Source organism: Pelodiscus sinensis, chromosome 14 (assembly GCF_049634645.1).
Source record: "Pelodiscus sinensis isolate JC-2024 chromosome 14, ASM4963464v1, whole genome shotgun sequence".
NCBI lineage: Eukaryota > Metazoa > Chordata > Testudines > Trionychidae > Pelodiscus > Pelodiscus sinensis.
The window spans coordinates 32,224,778-32,246,557 of NC_134724.1; the positions used below are offsets into that span (position 1 = coordinate 32,224,778).

General features: G+C 41.6%; 1 protein-coding gene across 9 annotated transcripts in view; it reads right to left on the bottom strand.

Moving 5' to 3' along the window:
- Positions 1-21,780, bottom strand: part of SCAPER (S-phase cyclin A associated protein in the ER) — a 406,333-nt gene that overhangs the window by 21,785 nt on the left and 362,768 nt on the right. The window lies entirely within an intron of this gene.

Consider the following 21,780-nt stretch of genomic DNA (forward strand, 5'->3'; position numbering starts at 1 on the left):
CATGCATTATAGCAATACCCTCATTTAATATCAATCAAGAAGTTCATCCATCTTAGTATTTGTACTTTTAGCATTTGTATACAGGTACTATAAAATTTCTCAATATTTAGTTCTCTGTCTTCATGTGATCTAGCTGAATGGGACTCTCTTTCATTTAACTGATTCTCCTCAGTTCCAAGCTGTAGTTTATCAACTTGTATCCACTCCTTTGTACTAAGATACATACTATCCCCCTTAATAAATCCTCATCTGCACTCGCTAGCTTTCCTGTAGGACTTAGTTTAGAAACTTCTCTACAACTTTTTAAATTTTACATGCCAGCAATCTGATTTTGTTTTTGTGTACCTGGAGCCCATCCTTTCTGCAGTCTTTTCCTAATACACCTAAATCCTTCCTTCCAACACCTTAGTCTTATCCATGCATTGATACCCTGCAATCCTGCCTAACTGGCACTGCACGTGGACCTGGAAACATTTCAGAGAATGCTACCAGAGGTCCTGGACATTAGTGTCCTACCTAATATCCTAAATGTGGGCTCCAGTACCTCTTTTCTACCTTTCACTATGTCATTGGTACATATGTGTACCATGACTACTGGCTCCTCCCCAGAACTGCACAGAAGAGTATCTAAAGGTCTACAACCTTCACACCTGGCAGACAATTCACTATGTCAGTCTCCTGGTCATTGCAAATCTATCTATATTGCTAATAATGAAACCCTTATTATTATTTACAAAATTCAGGCAGAATGTGTAAGAGACAGGGATATTTTCTTTAGAAAGTATCTTACTAATAATAAGATAATAATAATATCTTACTCATAATTGGGGTGTGCACTCTCTCACGGGTATCTTTAGTGAGAGAGGTCGGGTATCTCAATGTGAGATAAACAATACTTCCTATCTACTATGCCACATACACATAGTCCCATTCATCTTGGCATATCTCTCAAATGACAATTCATTATTCCAGGTCCCTAAAATATAGGGCTTTGGTATTTTAACACAACTGGCCTTTGGAGGTGCAACCGAACTAATGCCACTTCCATACTGTGTCATGTGGGCTGTGATAATGGGTCAACCTAAAACCTGAAAAGGTAATTTCTTATTTTTATTTCTATTTGATTTGGAAGGCTTGTTGACAAAATGGCTACATTTATATATCTTAAACACGCTGGAAGCATATGTTCAAAGTATTGCAAAATGTGTTTGTGTGCTTGGGCATTTCCCACAGCAAACCCCATAGTTGAGTTTCTGTTCCAGTTTTCATTCTAACTCCTCTTTCCGTGTAACCTTTTTAGTTGGTCATTACTTTCCCCAAGAAAATTCCTTTTGGACTGAATTCTTTTATGCTTATTTTACTCCAAAGACAATTTATTTACAAATGTTTGGCTGTCCCTTTTTCAACTGTTTATGTGGGAAGAAAATATCCCTGTCTCTTACACATTCTGACTGAATTTTGCAGTGGTGTAACTAAAGCATGGTTTGGAACGTCAAACTTGGCTCTTCCTTTTATAATCCTCATTGGGGAGAGAAAAACAATCAAAGTTCCTAATTTTGGAAACACGTGTGCTTGATTTACTCAAGTGAGCAGTCCTACTGAAGTGACTGGAACTACTCATGAGTTTAAATTTGACCACATGTTTGTATCCACTCGGGGGATCCAAGTTAGAAACAAATAGTTTAATATTTTTAATATTGATCTAACACCAATGAAGCTAGAAGGAATTCATTCCAGGCTGCCTGGTTCCTAGTACTCTGGCTCTACCCTCTGACTCATTTTGCCACCCAAAAATCAAATACAAAAGAAAGTCAGAACATTCAAAAACTAAGGTTTTCACACCAATGTTAATTTGGCTGTGTTGTATAATTTTTTATCCCTAGTTCTTTTGTTAAATGTCTATGTTAACAAATTATGTCATGGTTTATGCTGCTAAGTGTATAAAACAAACATTCAAGACATGATTCTATGTAGAATAATCCAGTTTACATTGCTTAAGAAATCATAGGTTAAATATTCTACTGCCATCAGCAGCACAGCCACACTGAAGCCAGCGAAACTGCAACTATCTTGTCTCTTTCCCCAACAGAAGATGGTCCAATAAGAGACAGCATCCTACCCATCTTCTCTCTAGAATAACAATATGTAGTCATTTGACCAAATGCCTGGAAGTTTAGTCATCTGAGCAGACAAAAAAAACTGACAGAATTACTGTAATGTAAGGAAATGAGGTGGAAGAGAACATAAAAGAATGGCCTACTGCAGAAGGCTAAGAAGTGGTTTGGAAAGTTTTTACATCTAGCTTTTAAACTTACTCAGAGGGTACAGCTTTCTTTAGCATGATGGGAGAAAAACGTTCTGATGTTACGACATATTCCATGCATAGTCTGTATAAAATGTACTATTTATTTGAGAGAGATGGAACTAACTCTCCAGAAATGTATCTTTCTCAACAAAATTTTACTCCCTGTTAAATGAAGCATCAAAACTTTTACTTGACTGTGTTCTTCTGCCACAATGTATTTCCTGTTCAGAAACAACTCTCTTAGGACAGTTCAGGCTAAAAAGCTAATGGGTCTAAAGAGGCAACCAACTCACCATTTTCAGAATCTTATGTGAGTGCTGTTCCAAACCTCAACACATGTCCATGATAAACATTGAACCTTTATTATTGCATTGTGAATACGGAGACTATTACTATTTCCTATTTATTTATCATTTATATAAATGTCAATTTTGAATCTATATAAAGGAGTTATTTTACCAAATGGTAACTTAAATACACTGCAGCTATTCTTTTTAGTTTCACAGTACTCCATCAAACGGTTAAATGCTTGGGTTTTATGTCAGGTTATTTACAACTTTGTAAAAGAAATAAGTCTTTATATGAGCAGTTCAGTTTCTCTTCAAAGTTAGATCTGCATTATTTCTTTGAGACTATATAAACAAATCCCATACTGTTAGCATTTAATCAGCAGAATATGTCACCACTCAGGCTCTTCTTCTGTATTAAGGTCAAGCTCCTTTTTTCCATTTTGCTAACTCCACCATTGGCAAGGCTATAACCTCTAAACAAAGTATGTGGTAAATTTTTCTCTAACATTTATCATGGATCAGAGCAGTATTTCTATATTGAAAACAATACTCAGTACCATTCTGAGTATTGTTAAAAATGACCATTTTGTTTATCTGAAAATGTTTGTTTTCTTTAAATAAAAATGTATGTTTCCAAAAAGAATGGTAGCTTGGAAACAACAATAATTTTGCTGTGACCACATCACCAGCATTTTCTATTTTGGCTTTGCTTTAGGGTTTGATGGTCTAGCACGCTTATATAACTGAAGAGAGAATGTGGCCAAACACAATTTGTATAATAATTCCAAATCTTTCTATTGTTTACTACAAAGATTAGTTGCAAACAAAGCACCATATTTAGATATATTTTAGCTAGGTTTCTTGATATTATCAGTTTTGGTAAAAGTGAATATAAATTCAATATATTCCTAATTTAAAATTTTAATATAAGAAAAAATGTGTTATCCTGAAAGATTTATTAGAAGTTATTTAAGTAGTTGCTTTAATAACAAAAAATTATAATAGATAAAGAACTAAAAGCAGATGAAATTCAGTTCTGCATAGAAGTAACAGATTTTTCAGAAGACTAGCTGCATTGCAGCATAAAAAGGTAGGAGTTTGTAATACTCTCAATGGAAAACATTCATAGATGCTTTGAAGCTCTGGTGGAAGAGTTAGTTTGTGCCTGGGGCCAATGTGGTCTATTTTAAAGTAGATGTACTCTTTAAGGTGTTGTATGTGTACCATGAGAAAAGTAGTGCAACCTTTTAATGTGAACTATTTTCTGGCCTGAACTTACCTTACTACTGTACAGTGTAATCATACTTTTTTTTTTGTGAGCTTCAAAACAGTTAAATGACATTTCTGCTTAACATAACAAATATTACACAAAAATTTGCTAATCTTTTTGTATGTAGTGATTTCATGATCTCTGAAGTGAAACAGGCTCCCTTTCTAATTTTTCTTTTGTTTATACATCTTGTGTGAAATTTTAGTGTGATCAGATTCTGTTATGGTTCATAATCATTATTCAACATTCATGGTGAGCTATCTTAGTAATTTCAAAGTTTAATTATTACTCTTTCAATAAATACATACTTCCTGTGTCTCATTCACAACATAATCTTTTATTCCACTATCTGTTCAAATTAGCTCTGTGGTGAAAGCTAAAAAGAGGTTTAAAAGTTTGAGCTGGTTCATTCAGAGTTTTGTACACTGATAATAGTAATAGATAAGTATGGTCCTTTGCACATTATTTTCATTTCAGGGAGCTGTGAACAACTAGATATCTAACCAGTTGTAATGTCCTGACTCAGGAAATTACATAAGCATATGCCTAACTTTAAGTGTGTGAGAAGTCTCAGCTACTCATGTGCTTAAAGTATTTTCCTGAACTGGGGCCTGATAATTGTTTTTAAACTATGTCCTTCTGTCTTTATTAATTTGATATTTTGGTAGTGTCGGAACACTACTGGATTGCAGAGTTTAGATTAAACAGTTGGAAATTGTGTATAACATGTCACTGATTCTTTCAAATGTATTGAATTGGTTTGTGTGAATGGGAAATTCTGTCATGGTAGTCATTACTGTTCAGCTGTAGTATTGCTGCAGGTAAGGAACTGGATCTCATTTAAAAAAAAAAACCAAAACAAATGTGGGTGCTTGGTCAGTTGAAAAACAACACAACATCAGCTATCACTAAATATCAATTATGTGCCTAATAGTGTGGTTATTTATGTCTATTCAATTTCTTACTACCTACTCTGTAGTGTCAAGTGTTTGTATACTGGCTTGGTGGACATTAGAGGGTCTTTGAAGCATGCCTTGACATGTTGCTGAATTTGAGATAGGTTACATGACCTCAGGTTTTATTTTCTGCGTTAAAGGGAAGGTCTTTTAAGACTGCAGGAGAACTGTATAGCCCCTTTCTATTCAATGAGCCTGATTCACCACATTCTTGTGTAGTCATCTGGGGAAGAGGGCAGCTGCCCCAGGGCCCAGTGATTTAAAAAGGACTCAGGACTCCCGGCTACCACTGCTGCTACTGTGGTAGTGGCCGCAGCCCCGGCCTTTTAAATCTCTGTTAGAGACCTAAGCAGTGCGCTCCAGATGATGCTGAAGCGCTGGCAGGGGAGGCTAGCCTCTGCTTGACCCCTTCTGCCTGAAGTCTCATCCTTCTGGGGGTGTGGAGCCAACCCTCCCATCTTGCCCAGGGCCCTGCAAGTCTGTTGATTGTCTTATTTACACCTATATAAAGCGAGTAATAGGAAAGGTCTGGAATGCTACCATTTCCAGTATCTGTAACGAGAATAAATCTTACTAATGTGTAGTCTTTCAGCATTGCTCCTAGGAAACACACAAGTAGGCCTCACATATGTTGATGATGATTAGGAGAAATCTGTACTTGAAAGAATCCCTTGGAAATAAGATCTTATAGGTAACATAAATATTTAAGATAAGTCTGGATCAAAGGGTGATGCAATATTTAAATTCTAATCAAAAGTTGCCATTCACAGTTTGATTCTTCTCATTTATAGCACTGTAATTTAATTGACTAAAATGGAGCTAGTCTTGACAAACTAGTCAGAGGAAAATCAGAATCTTGGTTTTCAGGAATTAAATCTGATTATCAGAGGAAGGTTCGTCCATCAGAATTGAAGAGATTCTCTAGACAGTGTTTCCCAATCAGTGGGCAATATCCCCAGAGAATCATGTCAGTGGCAAGGCACTGAAAATATTATCACAATCTAAAGAAAAAAGAAAACAACAACAACAACAAAAACCCCACGCCTTGTTCTCCTACTCCCTACAGACCATTGCCATCCGAGGGTAAGTATTTTCATTCAACCTTTCAAAACAAACACAAATATATTATATAGCATTATCATTGCTATAGCCGAGATACTTTTTACTGATATTTTTATAGTAAGTGTGATGTGATTGTGAAAACATTTGACTTCAAACAATAGGTGACCAACCAGTAAAGGTTCAAAAATAGTGCTCTGTTATATTTTGGAGATAGATGGCAGAAAGAAAGCTTTAAGTTGAAAATGAGAAAACACACTTTTTTGCCATGAAAGGTATACTATCATTTGCCAATAACTAAGTTTAGTTACAGACTAGCAAAACTTTTCATAGTACTCACCTAGGTTAGATTATTTTCAACTTATATTTTAAATTAGGTTTGGCAGGATTTGATTTTTATATTAATATTTATTTTAAGCCTTTCCCCCTATATTTACTAATTAAAATATTCATGGTTGAAAAAATATTGAGGGTCAATACAATAATTATTTAATGATGGCAGACACTGAGGGTATGTCTAGACTGCATCCCTCTGTTGGCAGAGGGATGCAGATTAGGCAGGTCAACATTGCAAATGAAGTGGGGATTTAAACATCCCATGCTTAATTTGCATAAAAATTGCTGCTGTTTTTGCCGACTCAGCACTTTGTCAGCAAAAAGCAGCAGTCTAGAGGGGGATCTGTCGAGAAAGAAAGCCTATTTCGACAGATCTCTTATGCCTCCTGCAAGGAGGTTTACAGGAATGACTTTTTCCATGAGGCTGTTACAGGAGAGTTCCCTCGCACACTAGGCAAAACAGATGATGGCTCTCAGCAAGTGATTTAAAGATTTGCAGACTTCAGACTTTGTTTTAAATTTTTGTATGAAATTTAATTCTAATGAAAATAAGAGACTGATAGTCTTGGTTAGACTCATACACAGTAAAGGCAGACATCATGCAATTTTATTCAAACATCTCTGCCAAAGAACCTCCACCTTGACTGGCCAAACCCATAATATTTCAGGATTGGGTCTTGGCTGAGAAGAACCTACTTGTTAAGCAGAATCATGCCTAATTCTGTGGCGTTCTTTTTAATATGGACAAGCAGTGCTTTTTTTGTGATGGTACTGGCCGGTATGCAGTACAGGCACCTCCAGTCAGAGCTTACCTGGAAAGAATGGAGTGTACTGGCACCTCTGCATGCAAATGTTCGACAGTTGGCTGGGCCGTGTGTCTTAAAGGGGCAGCATGTCTTAAAAGGGCAATGCCAGCCCCACCCCGCCCTTTTTTTTCTCAACAGCTTTTCCCCCGCAGTACTGGCACCTTATTTTATTTTATTTTATTTTTACAAAAAAAGCACAGTGAACAAGTGTCCACTAGAGATTAAGATGAGGAAACCAAGATAATTTTCTGGCCTAAGATTACAATTAATTCTCCAGAGGCTAGTGGATTAATTCAGGGCTTTAAACAATTCTCTTTTTCTCCTTAGAATTTTGCCCAACTTGAAGGTTGTTATGGGCTACATGTTTAAGGCTGGAAAAAGTAGTACTTTTCACCATGTCAGGGACTAAGCTTATTCTGCAGATGATTCAAAAACACAGAAATCAGAAATCATTAATTAAATGTAATTGCGGTTCATCATCATAACATTTTTGCTCAGGTATGTCAATGTTTCACAAAGCACAGGATCCACACTTTTGTGTTTTATCAATGCAGTTAACTTACAAAACTGTTAAAGATTTTGCCTTCTTTGAATTGCCTAGGATCACTGTTATTTATTGCATTTTGAAAATTTTCATTCTCTTTGCGCCTTATTTCCCCAATTGTATATTGAGTGGAAAATCATTCTTATTGAAGGCCTTTGCCCATTTAAACTTCTCTTGGGTTATGTAAAACTTGCTGAGACACTGTATAAACTAAAACTGTGTTTTAATCTGTTCCATTTTAAGTCAGTGAGTATTATTACAAGTGGATTTTTTCTGGATTACAAGTTGAAATACTCTTAATGGTACATTTAATCAAGACTACAACACACCATATAATATGTGAACATGTTAAAGTATTCAAGAATATCTCTAATGATTTTATGGTTCCAATAGAAAAAAAAATATTTTTTAGTATAAGATTTTAAAAAATGTGGCTATTAATAGTCAAATTGGTATTTAAAGTCCTATGTTAAAAGAACTATTAACATGAAATCTACTTAGTTTGGGGCTTCATTTATTTAGTGAAGTTTCTGCTAATTACAAAAAAGAGCACCTATCCCATGTGGTGGTGACCTTGCTAAACTCTAAAAATACAATTCATTCCTAACGGTTAACAATCAACTCACAGAGAGCATTACTAGGACCCTAATAGTGCCCCACAGCCAGAGAGCAAGAGGCTCCCTAGTAGTCTTAGGCTAAGTCTACACTGGCAATTTATAGCACCATAACTTTCTGGTTCAGGGGTATGAACACTTTCTCTTCCCTCCCCCACTTGCGCAACAAGTTACATTGCTGTAAAGTGCCAGTGTGAACCAGACTACGACACACTGCCACAACTATGCTTTAAACTTTTAAGTGTAGACAAAGCCTCAGATGGCCTGAACACCTCTACTTCTTGTTGTTATAATCTGTATCTAAAAGCAGCCTGGACTGGACTGTCTGTTGGTGTCACCCAGGTGATGGAAGCCAGGGCGAGGTCACTGTGCTGTAAGCAGGCTGCTGATGTCAGGCTCTGAGATGTTACATGGCACAGAAGCACTCAGGGTTACAGGAGAGGCAGTCTGAATGAACCCACAATGCCAACTATCCCAGCAGCAATAACAGAAAATAAATAATCAACTTCACAAACAAAACCACTGGTGGAGTCTCCAACCTCTCTTTCCTACCCCCATCTCCAAACCTCCCTGTCAATTTCTTTGGTTTTATAATTCCATTATCTTATTGTTAAAAGTTTTGCTCTTTCCTTTTGTTGAAAGACTGACACAGATGACAGTGGGCACTGAGGCTATGTCTACACTATCAAGTTATTTTGAAATAAGTTATTCTGAAATAATAATGCCCAAAATAACTATTTTGAAATAAACTTATTCCTCTTCACAAGCAGCAGACATAACAAGCCTATTATTTCAAAATAACAGGCTTAGTAGGGCGTATCTAGACTACGCGGAACAGTTGAAAGAAGATATGCAAATTCCACGGGAATTTGCATATCTTCTTTGGATCGCACTTTTGAAAGTGAAAGTAATTAAGACACGGCTTTTTCAGCCAACCGCCCCTTTTGTCGAAAAGCGGCTTTTCCTCTAAAAAGGAGGTTTACGCGGCTTTTCGACAAGGGTGGGGTTCACTGGAAAAAGCTGCGTCTTTCTTACTTTCACTTCCGAAATTTGCATATCTTCTTTCGACCATTCCCTGTAGTCTAGATGAGCCCATAGTGTGGATGCTCACCTTCTTATTTTGAAATAAGGGGAATTATTTTGAAATAACTTCCCAGTATAGACATGCCTTGACAGACTACAGTGGAGAAAGAGTGAAAATTATACCCAAAGTGCTATCAAATGTACAAAAAAACCCATCTACACGAATTAATGCATTATTTTCTTTAAATTCTATTGATGAAATAATCTTTGATGTTATCTGTAACAAAAGCAGGGAAATTATTTTCAGATGTAATTGTGATTTTTACATTGACAAAGCCTTTTTAAACTATTTCTACAATAATTTAAAATAAAATTGCAAATCAACTCCTGGCTCAACTTGTGTGCTCCTAGCGTAAGAAACCAGGAGAAGGGAAAAGAGACTCAGAAGACTCTGAGAAGTCCTCTGTGGAATTTCCATTGCATTCTCTTGGTTTGGGAAGGAGTCTGAGATTTCATGAACATGCCAAAGTTGTGGCCTCCAAACCTCAAGAGACTTGGATTCTGAAAGGGAGGCAAGCTCAACTCTTTGGATGGTGGGGCACTCATGAGTAAGGAGTTATGTTGCAGCTCTCTAGAGTGACAGCTGCCCTGGTTGCCTGATTCAAGGGAAACAGACAATACGGTGCTTCTATCGGTAGCAACTAGCTGATACTTCTCTTACCAGCAGGAACTTCAGCTGTGCTCCTCTGGTAAAATACGGCCTTAGAGTTATTGCTCCCTAGTTAGTTCCATTCCTCTTCTCTCATTTGTGAAGTGGGTTTCCATTGGCTTAGGAAAGGGAGAGAGTAAGGTATACTGGCTTTGCACTCCCTTCCATGGTATAATGAGGCGGATGGCCCACTGCCTTGTGGGGTTGCCCTGGGTCACACCTCTCTAGGAAAGAGGAGAATTAGCCATGGGGGGGGGGGGAGAGTGATGCCTTGCTGGGACAACAGGGGTGGTGATGCTGAGAGAAAAGCTGACATGCACACACACCTCCTCTGATGGGGAAAAGTGCTAGCAAGTGACTCATCAGCAAGTAGCACATCTCTGAGGCTGGGGAGCGCCGACAAGCAGTCCCTTAGCCAGGGGAGCACCAACAAAGCAGTGTGTAAAGCTGTCCCTTAGCCAGGGGAGCACCAACAAAGCAGTGTGTAAAGCTGTCCCTTAGCCAGGGGAGCACCAACAAAGCAGTGTGTAACGCTGTCCCTTAGCCAAGGGAGCGCCAACAAAGCAGTGTGTAACGCTGTCCCTTAGCCAAGGGAGCGCCAACAAAGCAGTGTGTAGCACGCTCCCTTAGGCAGGGGAGTGCCAACAAAGCAGTGTGTAACGCTGTCCCTTAGGCAGGGGAGTGCCAACAAAGCAACGTGTAGCACGCTCCCTTAGGCAGGGGAGTGCCAACAAAGCAGCGTGTAGCACTGTCCCTTAGGCAAGGGAGCGCCAACAAAGCAGTGTGTAACGCTGTCCCTTAGGCAGGGGAGCGCCAACAAAGCAGTGTGTAACGCTGTCCCTTAGGCAGGGGAGTGCCAACAAAGCAGCGTGTAGCACGCTCCCTTAGGCAGGGGAGTGCCAACAAAGCAGCGTGTAGCACTGTCCCTTAGGCAAGGGAGTGCCAACAAAGCAGCGTGTAACGCTGTCCCTTAGGCAGGGGAGCGCCAACAAAGCAGTGTGTAGCACTGTCCCTTAGCCAGAGGAGTGCTGACAAACATTGGTCTTGAAACCTACAGTGTGAAGGCTGCCATCTGAGGGGAGGACTGGCAGGGGTATGGGAATGTAGGTCTCTTGACTCCACTGTGTTCTAGTCGACTTCGGTGGGCATCCTCAACACAACACACTGACCCTCTGGTTAAGCCTTCAAACTGTTAAGCTACCATGATCTTCATCAGCCAATCCTGCCTCCCCAGGGTTACTTCCTACCTGGGCTCCTCAGGTCTGTCCAGGTATTTGGCCCATCAGCTCTGGGTCCTCAGGCTCATCTGGGTATTTAGCCAGAGTATTGGAGTAAGATTTGTCTGCTGTGGACAACACCGCAGAGGCCAGTGCTGATTCTCGAGCAATTGTGTTGATGGCATAGTGCTTAGCAAAAGTCATGTCTGAAGACCATGTCTCTGTACTGCGAATATCTTGGATTGAGACTCCTTTGAGAAAAGCTAGAGAAGTGGACGTTGCTCTAGTGGAATGAGCCATAATAGGCGTTGATATGCACTTGTTCCGTAAAGTATAGCAAGTGGTAATACATTTCACGATTATTTTAGATTAAAAAAAAATTAATGGAGATTGCCTATCTCCTAGAACTGGAAGGGACCTTGAAAGGTCATCGAGTCCAGTCCCCTGCCTTCACAGCAGGGCCAAGTACCATCCCTGACAAATTTTTGCCCCAAATCCCTAAATGGCCTCCACAAGGATTGAACTCACAACCCTGGGTTTAGCAGGCCAATGCTCAAACCACTGAGCTATGCCTCCCCCCTGTGAAGACAATGGTTGGCCATTGGATTTTCTGTCAGAGCACAGGAAAAGCCGCTGGGATTGTTGAAAAGGGGGAGTCCAATCCAGATAAAAAGCAAGCGCCCTGCGGATGTCTAAGGTATGTAGACAGACTTCGTGAGTCATTGCACATGGTTTGGGGTAAAAAATTGAGAGTATTATAGGTTCGTTGATATGAAATTCCGAATTCACCTTCAGCAGAAATTTTGAGTGCGAGTGTAGTATTACCCCTTGGTTGATGAACAGGGTGTATGGAGGATCGGCCGAAAGAGCTGCCAATTCTCCAACTCATCTGGCTGACGTTATGGCTAGAAGGAATATCACCTTCATGGTGAGAGTCTGAATGTCACATGTGGCTAGAGACTCAAAGGGTTGATATGCGAGAGTGTTCAAAACAAACTCAAGATCCCACAGAGTAGGTGGTTTCCTGTGCGGAGGGTGTAAGTTCATTAATCCCTTCAGGAAACGTTTAGTCATCGGGTAAGACATAATTGAAAAGTCTCAATTGATTGTCTGAATGCAGAAATTGCCGAAAGAGGGACTTTAATAGATGAAAGACCCAGTTTAGAGCAGTGCAGATGGAGGGCATTGTCCAGAATGAAGTGAATTGGAGTGGACATTGCATCGAACCCGTTGGCTACACACCAAGAATGGAACTGATGCCACTTATGAAGGTAAGTCTTTCATGTGGAGTCACACCTGCTATGAAGTAATATATGTTTCACCTCTTGTGAACGAAGTGCTTCTGTGCTACAGAACCAGCTAGGAGCCATGCTGCAAGGTGCATTCAGTCAATTTGCGGTTGTGGCATGAACATCCCTGGCTGCATGAGCAGACCCGGTCGTTTGGGTAACGGATATGGTGGTAGCCGAGACATTTGCAGTAGAAGAGGGAGCCAGGTCTGTCTGGGCCAGAAGGGGGCTATTAGTATCACTGTGGCTCTGTCGTTGATTATCTTCTCCAGCACTCTTGGGAGAAGTGGAACAGGAAGGAAAACGTACAGAAGATGGTGGTGAGTCCAGCTGATCAGGAATGCATCCCTCAGAGATTTGGGGCCCTGACTGGCTGGGGCCCTGAACAGTATCTGGGACATTTGGTATTGTGATGCGTGGAATTGTCTTTGTCAGGTAGGTATGTTGCTATGAGAGTGATCTTGTGATTGATACATCAATTCCATAGCTTCGTGGCTTCTGCACACAGGGACCTTGATCGGACCCCTCCTTTTCGGTTGATGTAGCCCACCGTGGTCGTGTTGTCGGAGAAGACCTGAACCATCTGACCGCAGATTCTGGGAAGGAATGTTTTGCATGCATTGAACACCGCCCTGAGTTCCAGAAGATTGATGTGCTGCAGGGCTTCCTGAGTACTCCATTGGCCTTGAACAAATTCGCCCTTGCAGTGGGCTCCCCATCCTAGGAGAGAGGCATCCAAAGTAACTTGGACAGTGGGATGCGGATGGTGGAAAGGAACCCCAGAGAGCATGTTGGTCGGAGAATTCCACCACACGCGGGATCGTTTCACTGTCAATGGCAATGTTACTAGCCTGTATATGTCGCAATTGCCCGGACGATATATGGACGGCAGCCAATACTGCAGACATCTGAGGCGTAGTCTGGTGTGTTGCACTACATATGTTGCCACCGCCATGTGTCCCAAGAGTTGGAGGCAAGTAAGTATTGACAATCTTGGGATGAGGGACAGTGTCTGTGTGAGAGTTTGAATTCTGTGAAATCTTTCTGTAGGAATCGTAGAATCTAATCGTGCCCCAATGAACATGAGGGATTTTTGTGGTATGAGCAAAGACTTCGGAACGTCCAATACAAGGCCCACATCCGTGAATAAGTCTCGTGTGACCTGAGTGGCCGACAGTGCACTTTCGAACAAATGAGCCTTGATCAGGCAATCATCCAGGTATGGGAAGATCATGATGTCTTGATGATGAAGGTACGCTGCCACCACCGCAAGTGTCTTTGAAAACACTCTGGGTGCGGAGGAGAGGCCAAACGGAAGGACTTTGTATTGAAAGTGCTGCGTGTCTACGACGAACCTCAGAAAACATCTGTGCTGGGTGTATCATCACGTGGAAATATGCATCTTGTAGATCGAGGGACATGAACCAATCACCCTTGTTCAGGGCTGGAAATATAGAAGTTAGAGTCACCATCCTGAATTTCTGCTTCCTGAGGTACCGACTGAAATTGCGAAGGTCCAGGATCGGTTTCCATCCTCCTGATTTCTTCTTGGTGAGAAAATAGCGGGAGTAGAATCCTTTGTCCCAAAATTCATCGGGTACTGCCTCCACCGCATCAATTTCTATGAGACAGAGAACCTCTTGCATTAGGAGATTCTCGTGAGATGGGTCCCTGAAAAGGGACGGGGTTTGGAGGGGTGGTGGGGGGACGGGAAAGAAAAGTGATGGAGTATCCTGATGTTACCCAACTGTCTGTGGTGATGGTAAACCATCTGGGTTGGTACGGTCTCAGTCAATGATGGAATAAACTTCTGTGTTTCCGGGTCATACGTTAAAGGACCCTCAGTCCCTTGATCATACCATCAAACTTGCTGTCTGTTGTTCTGGGAATTAGGGTTTCGTCCGGTTTGAAGTCTTTGCTTTTGTTGACGTGGTCTGGGGCGTTGCTGTTGTTGTTGTGGGTGGTCTTGTTGTCTGAATCTTGGTGCCCCATACGAGAAGAGTTCTCTGTCTGAAGTAGGGAGTGTATCGTTTGCGACGATATGGAGGTGTATACATTCCTAACATTTTCTGAGTAGTTCTAGAGTCCTTGCCCGAATGCAGAACCTGGTCTGTTTTCTCTGCGAATAGACTCTGCCTGTCAAAAGGCAGGTCTTCTACCTTAGATTGTAAATTTTTAAGTATGGAGGCCATTTGTAGCCACGAAGAGTGTTTCAACCACTGATGTCGCTGTGACTCATGCCGCTGAATCGGCAATATCCAGGGAAATTTGTAAGGCCGTTGTTGAGGCCGTATAGCCTTTCTGGATAACTGATTTTGAAGAGCTGCCATTTCTCATCAGGCAAGTTCTCTAAAACTGCTACCATCTTCGAGTAATTATCGAAGGTATGGCTAGAAAGATGAGCCATATAGTTTGCCATTCTCAGTATAAGTGTGGCTGAAGAATAAACTTACCGTCCAAAAAGAGCTAAGCATTTAGATTCTTTATCAGCCACAGCATTCCTATGTTGTGGTGTCTTAGATTTTTGCTGGGCTGCGTCCACAACTAACGAGTTCGGTTGAGGGTGCATGAAGAGAAATTCCATCCCCTTCAGTGGAATGAAATATTTCTTGCCCGCCCTCTTATGAGTGGGCTGAGCGGACGCCGGTGCCTGCCATATATCATCAGCAATATCTATGATTGCTTCATCAAAGGGTAATGCCATCTTCGATTTTTGGGATTTTTGAAGATTCTTCAACAGTGTATGTTGTTTCTGTTGGACCTCCGCTACATGCATGTCTTGTGATTCTGCCACTCTTTTAAAGAGGTGTTGAAACTGACGAGTGTCATCTACTGGAGAAGAATTTCCAGGGAACACCGCATCATTTGGAGAGGAAAAAGCAACAGAATGGTCCACTGGGGATTGTTCCTGCTGTTGCTGTTTTGGTGTCACTAGTTGTGCTGACTCTAAGTGTACTTGAGGGCGAGGCACATTTCCAGCCGGTGTCGAAGGTCGAGTGGAAGCAGCCGGTGGTGTAGAGACCCTGGAGCTGGTGTGGGAACAATACCTATAGCGTCGTGGTGATCGGGAAGAAGAACGCCCAGAAGAGTACCGTCGCTCATTAGGATAGTCGCTATGGTGACGGTGATGATCACGATAATGAGACAATGAATATGCAGGTGAGTATCATCGTCTGTACTCGTGACAATATCGAGGTGAAGATAAGCGCGTAGTGACCTAGGTGAACGAGATCTGTATCTGGTGTACGAAGGTGATCGAGAATGTCTGCAGTAGCGACGTGGTGATGGTGAGTATTGATGATAGTGTCTTCTCAAGATATTGGTAACGTGAGAGTCATGCCTATGTGACTCGGAGAAAGTGGAAGAAGGTGATCTGGGCTGTGAATAAGGAGCTAAGTGCTCAGGGCTTGGTGAAAAGTGAAGCCTTGTGCTGGTTGAATGGTCAGCTCCTGCGGGCAGCAATGATTGATGCGACCTCTGGAGGGAGCCTTGGTGCTGCAGTGCAGGTGAATGAGCTGGGAGCTGGTACAGAGCAGCCCTGAAACACTAGCGCTTCAGTGCTTGTCAATTTCAGCTGAAGCCGGTGCCGGCAAAGAGCCTGCTGATACTGAGCTTGGTGCCAGTGATAGTGCCGGAGAGAAGGGGCACTGAAGATGTACCGGGGCAGCCGGTGCTGCGCTCGGTGCCGTAGCAGCTGGCACCAAGGTGGCTGGTGCCGCAGTCACTGGTGCCGAGATGGCTGGTGCCATGCTATCTGGCACAGAGAGAGACAGAGCTGGCACGGGCTGTATAGGTGCCGCATTAGCCGGTGCAGCGCTGATCGGAATCGACAGTGGCAAGGTTGGTTCTGCTGGTGCCGACTGTGACATTGGGACCACCTGGGCTGAAGCACCTGCAGCTGCGGGTGTGTGTGGGTGCCTGGGGATCGGCGCCAATGTCGATTCCAATCTGGGAGGCACCTCCATTGCCCGATATGTCCCCCTACTAGAGGTGGGACTAGGCTCAGAAACACTGTGGCTCTTCCCATGCCACTCGCCCTGCTGCTGTAGCCCGGTCGGTCTGTGACCCCTGCTCTTTGGGGTTTTCACTGCTGCCGGGGTACTTTGCTCTGAGTGAATATCCTGCGGCTGAAGCACCTTGCTGTAAAGAAGCAACTTCAGCCACATCTCGCGGTCCCGTCTCGCTTGGCCAGATAATTTCTGACAATGGAGGCATTTGTGGAGTACATGCCCCTCGCCCAGGCACTTGACACAGAATGAGTGTTCATCAGATGCTGGCATAGCTTTATGGCACTGAGAACACTTTTTGAAGCCAGAGGAAGCCGGCATTGTGAACTGAGGGAAAAACTTTTTTTTTTTTTTTTTTTGAAACAGAGGACTATTAAACAAACACTATCTAACTAAACTAACTTAACTACTAACTATTGGCTGACTGACTAACTATTTACAGAAATCTTTCTTAAACAGCTGAAGAGAAGGGAGGTGCTCTGTCTGTGACCGCTGAATTGTAAGGAGGAACTGGCGGAAAGCTGGACTCAGTGCAAGCTAACAATCAGTGCGAGCAGCACGTGCCCCACGCATGTGCGGTCCGGCTGGACCAGGGCTGACAACCCTCTGATCTGCGGCGCCGGGACGAGCCTGACACCTCAAGTGGAGCACCCATGGAGACATCACCGAAGAAGAAATCTCCTATACTGAAAAGTTCACTGTGTTTTTTCATGTTCAAATTACAGTTGGTGTTGAAGAAAAGGTTCTGCCAGTTTTGCATTATATTTGACACATTGAAAAAGTTATTGCTGTGTCCTCACAGGCAGATGACAATATTCAATGGAAATGAATCCTTCAGTATTGTATTCCTATTTTCAGATGGATTATTGTAAATCCAATGATATACATTATATATCAATTCACAATAAAATTGAAATGACTTTTCCCTGGAAAATAAATGGGGAGTTTATACCCAATGATCCAATAACAGCATGCTTCAGATTGATAAATTAGAGGTATAAGGTTCTGTATCCTATCTCTGATATAGTCATACGTATACAAAACTAATTTAAATAAATTGTTTGTGTGAATACCTGAAAGCAATAAAACCAGATTTATGACAGAGGCACAACTAGATGGATGAACAGTGTAACTTCTTTTGGTCTACAGTCTTTAATTTGCAGAGATTTTTCAAATTAAGAATATTCCCTAGCTACAATGAATATGCAAAGATTTTTATTCCCCAAACAGTAATGTGATGGAAGCCAAATCATCTGTCATTTGTGTTAATTTAATTATCAGGCTACATTCAATTATCCAATATAAAATGCAAATGAAGTAGATGATTAGTTGACAGCACATACCAATTATGTTTATTATAATAATTAAATCAGACAAAGTAGAAAAGGGAATGAAAATTTAATAAAATATGAGGGGATTTTTAATTAAACAACAAGAGTTTAATTAGAAACTCTAATCCTATAGTAAATAGATGATTGGCTTAATCAAAGATAGGGACATTCATTTTATTTTTACTATTATTTTGAGTGCATCTTTAGTACCATGGGGCCTGTTTTCTTAAGTTAATAGACTAAATGGTGACAAAGAGAACCAGTTTCACTGACCATACTTTATGCAAAGCAGATGCCTAATAAAGCAATCTCACACTAGCACATGATTATAGAATTCCTTGTCTTGTAAAAATGCAAGCTGTCTAACCCTACAGTAAATAAAAGTTCACGTGCTGATACAAAACAGACAGTGAAGTTTACTCTTGACTAATGATACTAAAACATTTAACATATTACAGGATTGTTTGCTTTAAAATTTTTTAGTTTCATAACCCATTCATTTCATTTTGTGATAGTAGTGACCTAGAAAAAAGCTGGAGGTTAAAACAGGATATGAAAAACAAATATTACTAATAAAATAAATATGGGCAATGTCAGAAAGTTGTAGAAATTTTAAAATAAATTGAGCTAGTCTGGGCCAAACAAAAGAGAATCCCTTTATCTGATCACTGCTTGCAGTGATTATTTGGCTACATGGACCAAAGCTTATTTTGTGGTGAGTACATTAATGATAACTGTAATGAGACTGTGACCATGTCTTTGTATGTGTGTTCACAGTGGCTATCATGATGGGGCACTAATCCTAACAACAGCTTCTGGGTGCTACTGACAGACAAATATTAAATAATAGTACGAAGAGAAAATAATTTCGTATCTTTTTGAGTTGCCATTCAGCTACAGGTAAAGAATTTTATAGTCTGACAATGAGAGCCAAAATGGCCATTAGTTTCAGTGGCATAGTGAGGGTGTTATGCGCCCGAGGGCAAAGACAAAATTTGCACCCCCCCGGGGGTGCAAACTAGTCTGACCCATTCCAACCCACCTGAGCCTGCAGCTGGCGCTGCTGGGGTCTGGTTTTCAGGTTCATGGGGCTGTGGGCTTTGCTGGTCAGACAACAAAATACAGCCCCCTGTGGAAGGTGAGTTGAGGTCGGCGTCTGAATGCATCCCGCCTTGTCAAAGGGAAAGTGGTGCCCTCAGATTCCTGTTTCCCAGACACAAAGTGCGGGGTTAATGTAGCATATTTCAAGGGGCCAGAAAAACCTGTGGCGAGCCTGTGAGCCACGGGACAGGCCCGGGGCACTGCCCTGAAAGAGCGCCTGCAGGCTGGCGTGTGAAACCAGACGCACCCATCAGGCCTGCCTGGAAACGTGGAGGGAACAGAAACAATAATTCCAATTTCCTGGGAATGAGCTCTTGCTCCCCGCTCCGAGCTGGAGAATGATTTAAAGCACCCAGGATTTTATTGACCTAAATCACCTGGGAATTTATTTTAAAACAAGCCACTAAAAAACTGTGGAAACCCCCATTGGCTCGAGGGTGCAGCTCTTCAGCTTTAGTCGTGCCCGAATCTTGTTTACTCCGCTGCTCGGATTAACAGGATTGAAACCAGCCCCGCAAAGGAACTTTCTGCTGCTGAAGGAAAATGAGAAGAGAAGTCCTGGAGGAACAGGGGCCTTTCTGAGCGTGCCAAGGCCAGCCTGGCTGGTCAGCCTGGTGCACAGCAATAGAAAACACACACAACTGAAGGGGTAGCGAGAGCCCGTCTGTAGCCCCAAACCCACCAGCCTGCAGGGCAAGGTTCCACTCCCGACCGCGGAGCGTTCAGCTAAACTTTTGGCAGTTACGTTGGCGCTCCCCTAGTGTGGTGCCCGGGGGCAACTGTCCCCTCTGTCCCCCCTCACCATGCCACTGATTAGTTCTGCATATCTCTAACAGAAATAAATAGCTTGAAGAATTGCCATCAAAGGTCTACTATGCTATACTGTCTCTATTTTAGCAATGACATAAAATTGTTTTATGTAGCTGAAGAAGTTATTTATTACTCCTCAAACTTAATCCAGTTTAGAGATAGATTGATGGCTCATGACTATCTACAAGTACAGATGCTGAAGATTTAAACAGACTGCAATTTACCAGCTGGGAATCATGTCCTCAAGACAAACGCATTTATGCACATACTTTATCTCTTGGCTACCTACTCACCATAACCATCTGCTAGGATGGCATGGTGCCTGCTCACAAGCTGGCAGACCTTTGCCCTAGGGCACAAATTTAAACAGCAAAAGGCACGACAGAGCACTACAACTGACATCTCTGGAAAGAAGTTCCTCTTCTGTGCATGTCCCTTTTCCAGCGGATCACATCTGTTTATACTTGTGTGCCAAAAAAATAATTTCTGAAGTGGAGAGAAAAGGAAGTTGGAGTTCACTGGCACTTCTGTATACCAACCAGACCAGTTAGATGGCAGTGGGACTCTGGGAAGCTCAGCAATACCACTCATCTCTCAAAATGAGCGCATTACAAAAATACCTGCAGGCAGTCTATGTGAATGAGCAGTGTATCTGCAGGACTTCTTGAATTCTGCTTCAGTGAAGTCTAAAACCTTGATTCAACTTCCAAAAGTTACTTAACATTAGCTCTGCAAAACACAGCACCATCCTGGGAGTCAGTTTCTTGAAGGACCAGTGCCAGGCAACTTTTAGATACTGAATTAGGATTTGGCTTCACACAGTAGCCAGGGTACACCAGTGATAGAAATGTAGCCGTGTTAGTCTGGGGTAGTTGAAGCAAAATGCAGGACAATGTAGCACTTTAAAGACTAACAAGATGGTTTATTAGATGATGAGCTCATCATCTAATAAACCATCTTGTTAGTCTTTAAAGTGCTACATTGTCCTGCATTTTGCTTCAGGGTACACCAGTTTTTCTGAAGCCATGGCCAAAACCATCAAAATTATATTTTATACTGTCAGCCCTAAGATGTTACAATGTTCGAATTGCTGTTGACAGCCCTACCATTATGGTTCAAAAGGTTTCCCCCCTTAAACTTATACTGACAAGTTGAAACATTCACTTACATCTGCTCTTCAATTTATGAAGGGGATAAAACATTTAGTTCTGAATAAAATAGTTTAATAGAAAAGGATACAGGAGAAACAGACATAAAAGAGTAATACTGCAAATGACAATGTAAAATACATTATATAACCAAATAATATCAAAGGATAATTCGACATAATACAACTTATATACACATATACACAGTCAAGCCCAAATATTGAAAAATAAATAGCAAAGGCAAAGTTCTGCTCTGATTTACACCATGGTAAACTCAGTCTAAACCAAGAATCTTGGATGAGCTGTAAGAAAGGGAAAAGTTTAATCCCAAATATCCTCAAAGTTTTGCATCATGATTATTTGTAAGCAATTCTTTTTAGTGTGGGAGTTCAAGGAGTTCATTATAACTGTGGGCACAGTGTCCAGAAAGTTGAAGGGAATTTGCAATGTACAAACAGGAAAGTAAAATGAATAGAAGAATGAAGAAAAAGGGATAAATTCTATTGTCAAATATGTATGCACAGCAAGATTCCTGGTAAGGTGCATGGTAGCATGGCCCCACAGCTGCTTAATGAGCCCTGCTCAGGGCTGCCATGCAAGGAGTTGCCTGGCTAAGAGAGGGGCACTTCTGCTGCTGCTGTACCTGAGGTGCTCCTCCCCCAGCTAGTCAGCTCAGTGCGCGACAGCCCTGAGCCCCTCATTAAGTAGCTGTGCAGGCCATACTATTGCGCAGCTTGGAGGGAAGATTGATGCACAGCTTTTATTGGCTTCCATAACATTTGAATTTGGTAGAATTCAAATATAGCATTTGGCCTTCTCTCTGGACAAATATTTATCCAATAGGAAACAAGATTAAAGGAAAATATATAAACATAAAATATAACACTCTTGTTGACACGTAAAACATACTTGTCAACAGTCCTGTTCTGGTAGCGTCCAGGTGCAACCATATGGTTGGTCAGTGC